This window comes from Phyllobates terribilis, unplaced genomic scaffold (genome assembly GCF_046119375.1).
Source record: "Phyllobates terribilis strain yellow unplaced genomic scaffold, ASM4611937v1 Scaffold_3__8_contigs__length_932513732, whole genome shotgun sequence".
Classification (NCBI taxonomy): domain Eukaryota; kingdom Metazoa; phylum Chordata; class Amphibia; order Anura; family Dendrobatidae; genus Phyllobates; species Phyllobates terribilis.
In genome coordinates this window covers 289,847,681-289,861,235 of record NW_027362763.1, presented here as the reverse complement: position 1 = coordinate 289,861,235, position 13,555 = coordinate 289,847,681, and the positions used below count along the sequence as shown (strand labels likewise).

The following is a 13,555-nucleotide window of genomic DNA, read 5'->3' as shown; positions in this document are numbered from 1 at the left end:
CAATGACGTCCCTAATGTACTTGATGGAAGAAAAGTCTGGAGACGATGTAGGCCATGGTGGCACGTTTAGGCCAATAGCACATGCAACATGCGACCTGGCGGCAATGTCGTGTTTAAAAATTATTCCTGGACAAGTTGGAGAAATGGCCTTACCACTCATTCTACAACCAAATCAACGTAACGCCGAGCTGTCAGTGTAGCTGTGATAAGGACTAAAGGGGTCTGACTACTATACATTATGCCGCCCCAATGCCATAATCCAGTGTGATGTTCCCTCGTTAAAGCTATGCATTTTTCTGGTCTGAGGATTGTAATTGTCGTTTAATGCATACAAAACGGCAGTAAATAATAAGAGTGATAAATGGTGTTTAATAAACAATAGTTAGAGTGATTGGGCATGTTCAATGTAATCCTGGTCCCACGAGGCACCCACAGAATATTCTAAGGTCCCATGGTAGATTGTTGATAGATATTTAAGCTGGCTAATTATTTATTACAGACAACTAAGTTACTTTCATCATCTCAACTGAGTACTGCAGCACTCGTATATGTTGATTACAGTTTTCTTACAGCTGAGTTTTCACATTTATGGCATTTTCGAAGCCAACGCTTATAAACAGATTATCACCACATCATGAACCTTACAAATGGAAGTCATCTGTAAAGAAAAGACTGAGGCTGTGGCCACATTCTGCACATGGCTGAACACTTTGCACGCTCGCATTGAGTGAATGGCCACATGATTTTGTTTTACCGATGCGCGACCATTGGTCCACTATGGGTGGATAGTTTTGGCCGCACGGCATGCAATTAACCACAAGTTACTGTCTATAAGTGGCAATTAGCAATTTGTAGAAAACTGTTTGCTACTTTTGGTGCATGACACTTACGTGGCAAGTCATGTACTGGCACAGTAAAGTCTCCTTCTCAGATTTTTTTGTGGCTTTTATTTGGATTGTAAAATTGCCATGTTTTTCACGTGCTTTTTATACAAAAAGTCATAGAGAGGCAAATAAAAGCCAATCAATGGCTGCCCATTCTCCCTTATTCCCTGTAGACCTAAAAGTGATGACAGGCATGCAGAAATGTAAAAAGTTGGAAATCGTGGCACAGAATTATTGTGTGACAGTGTTTGCCAGTAATGACACTTCTCCTCCTCTCTGTTCTCCCTGGGGTGTTATTCACACCACTGTGCGCTTGATGCCAGCACACTTTAGCAGTGATTTACATTGACCCCTGACTGGTCCGCTGCCCACAGAAAGGAAGAGCAGAGAGGATTTAACATAGCGTTTAAACACACATGTAACATTTAACACAGGGATTGTTAAAAACAGTATAGGATGCTGGTGAAGTGCTCCTAATCTTTCATAAGGGTGAAACCTGTTTTCTTTTACGAAAAAATACAATGAAATTTTGTAGTACGTTTCATATTCCTTAATTGCCTCACTGCTACAATCTCGCCACAGGGCTTTGTTTGCAGCAATAAAACTCCAGGTTTTAAAATGTCACAAAATATGCTGTTTTTCTATGCAGTTTTTGAACCCATTGTCTGGACAACTGGATTGAAAGGCTGATAAAGTATATACCGTATATACACTGCTCAAAAAAATAAAGGGAACACTTAAACAACAGAATATAACTCCAAGTAAATCAAACTTCTGTGAAATCAAACTGTCCACTTAGGAAGAAACACTGATTGACAATCAATTTCACATGCTGTTGTGCAAATGGAATAGACAATAGATGGAAATTATTGGCAATTATCAAGACACCCTCAATAAAGGAGTGGTTCTGCAGGTGGGGACCACAGACCACATCTCAGTACCAATGCTTTCTGGCTGATGTTTTGGTCACTTTTGAATGTTGGTTGTGCTTTCACACTCGTGGTAGCATGAGATGGACTCTACAACCCACAGAAGTTGCTCAGGTAGTGCAGCTCCTCCTGGATGGCACATCAATGCGAGCTGTGGCAAAAAGGTTTGCTGTGTCTGTCAGCGTAGTGTCCAGAGGCTGGAGGCGCTACCAGGAGACAGGCCAGTACACCAGGAGACGTGGAGAGGGCCATAGGAGGGCAACAACCCAGCAGCAGGACCGCTACCTCCTCCTTTGTGCAAGGAGGAACAGGAGGAGCACTGCCAGAGCCCTGCAAAATGACCTCCAGCAGGCCACAAATGTGCATGTGTGTGCACAAACGGTTGGAAACCGACTCCATGAGGGTGGTATGAGGGCCCGACGTCCACAGATGGGGGTTGTGCTCACAGCCCAACACCGTGCAGGACACTTGGCATTTGCCACAGAACACCAGGATTGGCAAAGTCGCCACTGGCGCCCTTTGCTCTTCACAGATGAAAGCAGGTTCACACTGAGCACATGTGACAGACGTGACAGAGTCTGGAAATGCCGCGGAGAGCGATCTGCTGCCTGCAACATCCTTCAGCATGACCGGTTTGGCAGTGGGTCAGTAATGGAATGGGGTGGCATGTGCTCGCCAGAGGTAGCCTGACTGCCATTAGGTAACGAGATGAGATCCTCAGACCCCTTGTGAGACCATATGCTGGTGCGGTTGGCCCTGGGTTCCTCCTAATGCAGGACAATGCCAGACCTCATGTGGCTGGAGTGTGTCAGCAGTTCCTGCAAGATGAAGGCATTGAAGCTATGGACTGGCTCGCCCGTTCCCCAGACCTGAATCCGATTGAGCTCATCTGGGACATCATGTCTTGCTCCATCCACCAACGTCACGTTGCACCACAGGCTATCCAGGAGTTGGCGGATGCTTTAGTCCAGGTCTGGGAGGAGATCCCACAGGAGACCATCCGCAACCTCCTCAGGAGCATGCCCAGGTGTTGTAGCGAGGTCATACAGGCACGTGGAGGCCAAACACAATACTGAGCCTCATTTTGACTTGTTTTAAGGACATTACATCAAAGTTGGATCAACCTGTAGTGTGTTTTTCCACTTTAATTTTGGGGGTGACTCCAAATCCAGGCCTCCATTGGTTAACAAATTTGATTTCCATTGATGATTTTTGTGTGATTTTGTTGTCAGCACATTCAACTTTGTACAGAACAAAGTATTCAATGAGAATATTTCATTCATTCAGATCTAGGATGTGTTATTTGAGTGTTCCCTTTATTTTTTTGAGCAGTGTATATATACAGTTATATGAAAAAGTTTGGGCACCCCTATTAATCTTAAGCTTAATGTTTTTTCAAAATTGGTGTTTTTGCAACAGCTATTTCAGTTTGATATATGTAATAACTGTTGGACACAGTAATGTTTCTGCCTTGAAATGAGGTTTATTGTACTAACAGAAAATGTGCAATCTGCATTCAAACAAAATTTGACAGGTGCATAAGTATGGGCACCTCACCAGAAAAGTGACAATATTTAGTAGATCCTCCTTTTGCAAAAATAACAGCCTCTAGTCGCTTCCTGTAGCTTTTAATGAGTTCCTGGATCCTGGATGAAGGTATTTTTGACCATTCCTCTTTACAAAACAATTCCAGTTCAGTTAAGTTTGATGGTCACCGAGCATGGACAGCCCTCTTCAAATGATCCCACAGATGTTCAATGATATTCTGGTCTGGGGACTAGGATGGCCATTCCAGAACATTGTAATTGTTCCTCTGCATGAATGCCTGAGTAGATTTGGAGCGGTGTTTTGGATCATTGTCTTGCTGAAAGATCCATCCCCTGCGTAACTTCAACTTTATCACTGATTCTTGAACATTATTGTCAAGAATCTGCTGATACTGAGTGGAATCCATGCGTCCCTCAACTTTAACAAGATTCCCGGTGCCGGCATCGGCCACGCAGCCCCAAAGCATGATGGAACCTCCACCAAATTTTACTGTGGGTAGCAAGTGTTTTTCTTGGAATGCTGTGTTTTTTTGCCGCCATGCATAACGCCTTTTTGTATGACCAAACAACTCAATCTTGGTTTCATCAGTCCACAGGACCTTCTTCCAAAAAGAAATTGGCTTTTCCAAATGTGCTTTTGCATACCTCAGCCGACTCTGTTCGTGGCGTGCTTGCAGAAACGGCTTCTTTCGCATCACTCTCCCATACAGCTTCTCCTTGTGCAAAGTGCATTGTATAGTTGACCGATGCACAGTGACACCATCTGCAGCAAGTTGATGCTGCAGCTCTCTGGAGGTGGTCTGAGGATTGTCCTTGACTGATCTCACCATTCTTCTTCTCTGCCTTTCTGATGTTTTTCTTGGCCTGCCACTTCTGGCCTTAACAAGAACTGTCCCTGTGTTCTTCCATTTCCTTACTATGTTCCTCACAGTGGAAACTGACAGGTTAAATCTCTGAGACAGCTTTTTGTATCCTTCCCCTGAACAACTATGTTGAATAATCTTTGTTTTCAGATCATTTGACAGTTGTTTTGAGGAGCCCATGATGCCACTCTTCAAAGCAGATTCAAACACGAGAACAACTTGCAAGTGGCCACTTTAAGTAGCTTTTCTCATGATTGCATACACCTGGCTATGAAGTTCAAAGCTCAATGAGGTTACAAAACCAAAAAAAGTGCTTTAGTACGTCAGTAAAAAGTAGGTAGGAGTATTTAAAACAAGAAAATGATAAGGGTGCCCATACTTATGCACCTGTCAAATTTTGTTTGAATGCAGATTGCACATTTTCTGTTAGTACAATAAACCTCATTTCAAGGCAGAAACATTGCTGTGTCCAACAGTTATTACATATATCAAACTGAAATAGCTGTTGCAAAAACACCAATTTTTAAAAAACATTAAGCTTAAGATTAATAGGGGTGCCCAAACTTTTTCATATAACTGTATATATATATATATATATATATATATATATATTTATATATATATATATATGTATATATATCTTTATATATAATATACACACATATATGTATATATAAATATTGTACATATATATACAGTACAGACCAAAAGTAGGCTAAGGCCTACTAATAAATGAAAGACAGCCCTCGTCATGGCTTTCAAGGCTGTGAACAGTGGCCTATACTATATACACAGTACAGACCAAAGGTTTGGACACACCTTCTCATTTAAAGATTTTTCTATATTTTCTTGACTATGAAAATTGTACATTCACACTGAAGGCATCAAAACTATGAATTTACACATGTGGAATTATATACTTAACAAAAAAGTGTGAAACAACTGAAATTATGTATTATATTCTAGGTTCTTCAAAGTAGCCACCTTTTGCTTTGATGACTTCTTTGCACACTCTTGGCATTCTCTTGATGAGCTTCAAGAGGTAGTCACCGGAAATGGTCTTCCAACAATCTTGAAGGAGTTCCCAGAGATGCTTAGCACTTGTTGGCCCTTTTGCCTTCACTCTGCGGTCCAGCTCAACCCAAACCATCTCGATTGGGTTCAGGTCTGGTGACTGTGGAGGCCAGGTCATCTGGCGTAGCACCCCATCACTCTCCTTCTTCGTCAAATAGCCCTTACATAGCCTGGAGGTGTGTTTGGGGTCATTGTCCTGTTGAAAAATAAATGATGGTCCAACTAAACGCAAACCGGATGGAATAGCATGCCGCTGCAAGATGCTATGGTAGCCATGCTGGTTCAGTATGCCTTCAATTTTGAATAAATCCCCAACATTGTCACCAGAAAAGCACCCCCACACCATCACACCTCCTCCTCCATGCTTCACGATGGGAACCAGGCATGTAGAGTCCATCCGTTCACCTTTTCTGCGTCGCACAAAGATACGGTGGTTGGAACCAAAGATCTCAAATTTGGACTCATCAGACCAAAGCACAGATTTCCACTGGTCTGATGTCCATTCCTTGTGTTCTTTAGCCCAAACAAGTCTCTTCGGCTTGTTTCTTGTCCTTAGTAGTGGTTTCCTAGCAGCTATTTTACCATGAAGGCCTGCTGCACAAAGTCTCCTCTTAACAGTTGTTGTAGAGATGTGTCTGCTGCTAGAACTCTGTGTAGCATTGACCTGGTCTCTAATCTGAGCTGCTGTTAACCTGCGATTTTTGAGGCTGGTGACTCGGATAAACTTATCCTCAGAAGCAGAGGTGACTCTTGGTCTTCCTTTCCTGGGGCGGTCCTCATGTGAGCCAGTTTCTTTGCAGCTCTTGATGGTTTTTGCAACTGTACTTGGGGACACATTCAAAGTTTGCCCAATTTTTCGGACTGACTGACCTTCATTTCTTAAAGTAATGATGGCCTCTCGTTTTTCTTTACTTAGCTGCTTTTTTCTTGCCATAATACAAATTCTAACAGTCTATTCAGTAGGACTATCAGCTGTGTATCCACCAGACTTCTGCACAACACAACTGATGGTCCCAACCCCATTTATAAGGCAAGAAATCCCACTTATTAAACCTGACAGGGCACACCTGTGAAGTGAAAACCATTTCCGGTGACTACCTCTTGAAGCTCATCAAGAGAATGCCAAGAGTGTGCAAAGCAGTAATCAAAGCAAAAGGTGGCTACTGTGAATAACCTAGAATATAAGACATATTTTCAGTTGTTTCACACTTTTTTGTTAAGTATATAATTCCACATGTGTTAATCCATAGTTTTGATACCTTCAGTGTGAATGTACAATTTTCATAGTCATGAAAATACAGAAAAATCTTTAAATGAGAAGAATATATATATATATATATAATATAACCGGAGATTCGTGTCTCTGTCTGAAACCTTTATAGACTGCGCAAGCGCGACACGCCTGCGCAGTCTGGCTCCAGACAGAAGAACGCATCGAGCCGTTACAGGTAAGAGGAGTGTGTATGGCATCGGAGATCGCAGTATGCGTAGACACTGACCTCATACCGCGATCTCCAGCGCCATACTTACATACTTACCTGACCAGGAGGAGCGTTGCCGCGGTGCCTTTCTCCGCTGGAGACCGGGGCAGGAGTAAGGCGTCAGAATCGGCACATGCGCATAGCGCTATCTGGCACCATTTTACTGAAGACACATTTGCAGTGTGTCTTCAGCAAAATGGCGCCGGATAGCAGGGTATGGGCACGCACGTACTCCGGTGCCGCACTCCTCCCTCGGCCTCTGACAGAACAGGACACAGCAGCACTGGAGCACAGAGAAGAAAGGTGAGTATAAGTGTTTATTTTTTTGTATGTGTGCAGCGTGAAAGGGATGAGGGGTGCCATACATACCAGGATTGGAAGGTGAGGGGGCCATACATACCAGGACTGGGGGATGAGGGGTGCCATGCATACCAGGATTGGGGGATGGGGGTGCCATGCATACCAGGATTGGGGGATGAGGGGTTCCAAGCATACCAGGATTGGGGGATGAGGGGTACCATGCATACCAGGATTGTGGGGTGAGAGGACCATGCATACCAGGATTGGGGGGTGAGAGGGGGACCATGCATACCAGAATTGGGGGGTGAGGGGACCATGCATACTAGTATGAGGAATGGGGTGCTATGCGTACCAGGATGAGGGGTAAAAGACATTCCAGGATTTGGGTGTGAGGGGACCATGCATACCAGGATTGAGGTGTGAGGGGACCATACATACCCGAATTGGGGGGTGAGGGGACCATGTATACCAGGATTGGGGGGTGAGGGGTGCCATGCATACCAGCAATGGGGATGAGGGGTGCCATTCATACCAGAATAGGGATGAGGGGTACCATGCATAACAGGATAGAAATGTGGGGTACCATGCATACCAGGATGAGGGATGAGGGGTGTCATGCGTACCAGGATAAGGGATGGGGTGCCATGCATACCAGGATTGGGGGATGAGGAGTGCCATGCATACCAGGATAGGGATGAGGGGGCCATACATACCAGGATTGGGGATGAGGGAGCCATGCATACCAGGATGAGGGATTGGGTGCCATGCACACCAGGTTTCTGGGGGATGAGGAGGCCATACATACCAGAATTGGAATGAGGGGTGCCATGTATACCAGGATGAAGGGTACCATACTTACCAGAATAGGGATGTGGGGTACCATGCATACCAGGATGAGGGATGGGGTGCCATGCATACCAGGATGAGCGGTACCATGCATACCAAAATAGGGATGAGGGGTACCATGCATACCAGAATAGGGATGAGAGGTATCATGCATACCAGGATAAGGGATGGGGTGCCATGCATACCAGGATTGGGGGATGAGGAGTGCCATGCATACCAGGATAGGGATGAGGGGGCCATACATACCAGGATTGGGGATGAGGGAGCCATGCATACCAGGATGAGGGATTGGGTGCCATGCATACCAGGTTTCTGGGGGATGAGGAGGCCATACATACCAGAATTGGGATGAGGGGGTGCCATGTATACCTGGATGAAGGGTACCATACTTACCAGAATAGGGATGCGGGGTACCATGCATACCAGGATGAGGGATGGGGTGCCATGCATACCAGGATGAGGGATACCATACATGCCAGAATAGGGATGAGGGGTACCATGCATACCAGGATAGGAATGCAGGGTACCATGCATACCAGGATGAGGGATGGGGTGCCATGCATACCAGGATTGGGGGATGAGGGGTACCATACATACCAGGATTGGGGGGTGAGGGGTGCCATGCATACCAGGATTGGGGGGTGATGGGTGCCATGCATACCAGGATTGGGGGATGAGGGGTGCCAAGCATACCAGGATTGAGGGATGAGGGGTACCATGCATACCAGGATTGTGGGGTGAGAGGGCCATGTATACCAGGATTGGGGGGTGAGGAGTGCGATGCATACCAGGATGAGGAATGGGATGCCATGCATACCAGGATGAGGGGTACCACACATACCAGGATTGGGGGGTGAGAGGACCATGCATACGAGGATTGGGGGGGTGAGGGGACCATGCATACCAGGATTGGGGGGTGAGGAGTGCCATGCATACTAGCAATGGGGATGAGGGGTGCCATGCATACCAGAATAGCGATGAGGGGTACCATGCATACCAGGATAGGAATGTGGGGTACCATGCATACCAGGATGAGGGATGGGGTGCCATGCATACCAGGATTGGGGGATGAGGGGTACCATACATACCAGGATTGGGGGGGTGAGGGGTGCCATGCATACCAGGATTGGGGGGTGATGGGTGCCATGCATACCAGGATTGGGGGATGAGGGGTACCAAGTATACCAGGATTTAGGGATGAGGGGTACCATGCATACCAGGATTGTGGGGTGAGAGGACCATGTATACCAGGATTGGGGGGTGAGGAGTGCCATGCATACCAGGATGAGGAATGGGATGCCATGCATACCAGGATGAGGGGTACCACACATACCAGGATTGGGGGTGAGGGGACCATGCATACCAGGATTGGGGGGTGAGAGGACCATGCATACCAGGATTGGAGGGGTGAGGGGACCATGAATACCAGGATTGGGGGGTGAGGAGTGCCATGCATACTAGCAATGGGGATGAGGGGTGCCATGCATACCAGAATAGCGATGAGGGGTACCATGCATACCAGGATAGGAATGTGGGGTACCATGCATACCAGGATGAGGGATGGGGTGCCATGCATACCAGGATGAGAGGTACCATGCATACCAGAATAGAGATGAGAGGTACCATGCATACAAGGATAAGGGATGGTGTGCCATGCATACCAGGATTGGGGGATGAGGAGTGCCATGCATACCAGGTTTCTGGGATGAAGAGGCCATACATACCAGAATTGGGATGAGGGGTGTCATGTATACCAGGATGAGGCATGGGGTGCCATGCATACCAGGATGAGAGGGACCATACATACCAGAATAGGAATGAGGGGTACCATGCATACCGGGATGAGGGATGGGGTGCCATACATACCAGAATAGGGATGAGGGGTACCATGCATACCAGGATGAGTAATTGGGTACCATACATACCAGGATTGGGGGATGAGGGGTGCCATACATACCAAGATTGGGATGCGGGTGCCATGTATACCAAATTTGGGATGAGTGGGCCATGCATACCAGGAAGAGAGATGGGGTGCCATGCATACCAGGATTGGGATGAGGGGTGCAATGTATACCAGATTTGGAATGAAAAAAAGTAAAGAGAAAAATCAGCTCACCCACCTAGAAGATCGCAGCACGGAACCAGCAGTGCAACCGGACAAACAATGAGGAACCAGGAAAATCCAGCTGAACGAATCTTCTAAAAACAATTGTTTTATTAGGTCATGAAAAAATATATTTTAAAAAGCCCTCCTTGGGAAGAGAACAGCAAATGCTTTTTGAACTATATGTTCTTAATCATTGCAACGATTAAGAACATATAGTTTGAATCGCGTTTGCTGTTCTCTTCCCTAGGTGGACTTTTTAAAATAGATTTGGAATGAGGGGTGACATGCATACCAGGATTGGGGATGAGGGGTGCCATGCATACCAGGATTGGGGATGAGGGGTGCCAAGCATACCAGGATTGGGGATGAGGGGTGTCATGCATACCAGGATTGGGGATGAGGGGTGCCATGCATACCAGGATTGGGGATGAGGGGTGCTATGCATACCAGGATAGGGATGAGGGGTGCCATACATACTAGGATTGGGGATGATTGGGGATGAGGGATGCCATACATACCAGGATTGGGGATGAGGGGTGCCATACATACCAGGATTGGGGATGAGGGGGCCATGCATACCAGGATAGGGATGAGGGGCCATGCATACCAGGATAGGGATGAGTGCCTTGAGAAAGCCGATCAATATACACGCGAAACGCGCGTCGGGAAGCGGGCTTTCCCTTCTACTTATTTGATTACTGACCTAGGGTAAGCATTGTCTAGCTGCCATCCTCCCCTACTGTGGGTTTTTTTCTACATGCCCCAATGAGGGGCTTTATTACTATTTTCATTGCTATTTGGACTTTTTATGGCTGACATATTACTTAATTTGGATACTGCCTTAATTTATAGTCCATTTGTAGGGCTCTACTCTGTGGAGCCCCATTGCCATAGTTAGGGGTTCGGGGATTTATGCACTTTATGGATGCAAGCTATATCTATTGATTCATTTATGTATCACTTTGCTATTTCTATCCCCCCTCCCCCCCTTTCCCCCCCCTAGTATTGTCAGTATTCGCTGCTACTGCTCCTAGCCCCCTTGCACATGTCTTTTTATTATATGTTTTTGTGTTGTCTTAAATTTTGTGTCAATAAAATTTATACCTTTTTATCTTTGCCATAAAAGCTCCGCTCTTTTTTCTCTTGGTGGTATATATGCTTTTGGAGTTTAGTATTTGTTACTGCACACTACCTGTGGTTCATATAGTGTGCTACTAGGCAATATGCCTTTGGGATTTTTTGTGGTACAAAAAAATATATATATTGTAATTTTTTACATTTGAAAAATTACAAAAAGGTAAATGGGCCGATGCAAAAGCTTGGGCACCCTGCATGGTTAGCACCTAGTAGCACCCCCTTTTGGAAGTATCACAGCTTGTAAACGCTTTTTGCAGCCAGCCAAGAGTCTTTCAATTCTCGTTTGAGGGGTTTTTATCCTTTCTTCATTGGAAAATTCTTCCAGTTCTGTGAGCTTTGTGGGTCTTCTTGCATGCATTGCTATTTTGAGGTCTAGCCACAGATTTTCAATGATGTTCCTTTGCATACTTCTGAAGCTGAATTTTATGGTGAGGATGCAGGAGAAGTTTTATTCTGATGTCTCTTCCATGAAGGCCATATTTGTGTAGATGTCTCTGAACATTAGAACAATATACCACAACTCCAGAGTCTGCTAAATCTTTTTGAAGGTTTTCTGCAGTCAAGCGGGGGTCCTGATTTACCTCTCTAGCAATCCTACAAGCAGTGCTCACTAAAATTTAGCTTGGTCTTCCAGACCTTATCTTGACCCCCACTGTTCCTGCTAACTGTCATTTCTTAATTACATTTCGAACTGAAGAAAGGGCAACTTGAAAAATGCGTTGCTATTTTCTTATACCCTTCTCCTACTTTGTAGGCAACCACCATTTTCATATTCAGAGTGCTAGGCTGTTGCTTAGAAGAACCCAAGGCCTCTATTTATTGGCACAAGGTTAGAAGAGGCTGAGTTTTTATAAAGCTGGGAAATTTGCATCACCTGGCCTTTCCTAACGATGATAGTGAGCAAGCCATAACCCTAACAGGCTAATTAAGGTCTGAAACATTGGTCAAAGTTATCTGAGAACACAAATCTCCAAGGGTGCCCAAACTTTTGCGTTGGCCCATTTTCCTTTTTGTAATTTTTAAAATGTAAAAAATTACAATATATATATATTTTTCCTAAAATACAAATAAAATGTGTCATCTTTAACTTTAGCCCTTTTAGTAGTCATTTCAGCTTAAACTTGCTTAACTGTTCACAATAACAGTAATTTTGACCAGGGGTGCCCAAACTTTTACATGCCACTATATTACAGTATTTGTTCAGTACTTTATGGATTGTCTTCATGCCTTTTTTGATGAGCTATAATGTCCTATCACTAGCCTAAAATCTCCCTGAAATGGCTACTGCAATCCTTGCTTAGGCTTTTATACAGGCTATAATAGTTCCTCTTGATTGGCTGCACTACATCATGTGATGTGATAGCTGCAAGGCATTAGGGGGAAGCTTGCGTAGTCACATCTGGGGTGACAGATTTGTCTGCAAGAGTCCCATTAATCTTCGGAAATCCATACACGTGCTGCAGAAAAAAATATGAAGATACATGGAACAGATTTATGAGGCAGAAATCTCAACAACAAAATTTTCTATGTAAATTTACCACAAAAACTATGAAATTGTGGTTGTTATTGCAGTTCAGCCTTGATATATGATATATTGAATTTGTTTGGCAGAGCTGGTAATGCCACAGTCTTTGCTATCATTAGTGAGCAGATATTAATATTACTAATAATAATAGAGGTAGTTAATAACATCATGAATGTTGCGGAGAGACTATAAGTGAATTTCTGTATAACTATTATTTATAACCCTTGTATTTTAGGAGTGTTGTCAGAAGCCTAAAAAGCCTATTGTTTGTGATAAGTATATGGAGAGTGCATGAGATAGAGTAGGTGAGAGCTGTCAAGAGCACAGTAAGCAGGGATAATACCAATAGCAACATACAATGTACCAGACACTAAGCTCCTGATAGTGAGCTTTAGCCAAGGAAGAGGGGGAGGCTCAATAATCTGTATCGGGAAAGCTGCTTTTACGATGGAGGATCCAAAAAAAACTAAAATGCTTTTTTATATCTATGGAGCAAATTTTATTAGTCATTCTCTAAATCTGTATAACTTATGTATACTGTTCATTGCTTTCTTCCACCCAGGAAATATAACTTACTTAAAGGGAACCTGTCATGTCCCAAAACTCCAGCTCCCGAGAGGAAATTAACTTTATTCCTCCCCACAGCCTCCAGCTTTCAGTCATAGAGGCGCAGCTTCAGTCACCACTCAGTGCATAGTAAGCGGCGGCTGAAACCACACCCCTGACTAACAGCCAGCCGAGTATTGATGCACTGCTTAGCCGGCTGTCAGTCGTACCAGGGTGTGGTTTCAGCCGCCGCTTACTCTGTACTGAGCACTGACTGAGGCCGCACAGTTTTAGAACCATAATAACCTGCAGATTA

At 44.7% G+C, this 13,555-nt stretch overlaps 1 protein-coding gene across 1 annotated transcript in view; it reads left to right on the top strand.

The window, feature by feature from the left end:
• The window catches only part of SLC7A14 (solute carrier family 7 member 14), a 156,045-nt gene that overhangs the window by 90,494 nt on the left and 51,996 nt on the right, over positions 1 to 13,555 (top strand). The gene's annotated exons all lie outside the window — the stretch shown is intronic.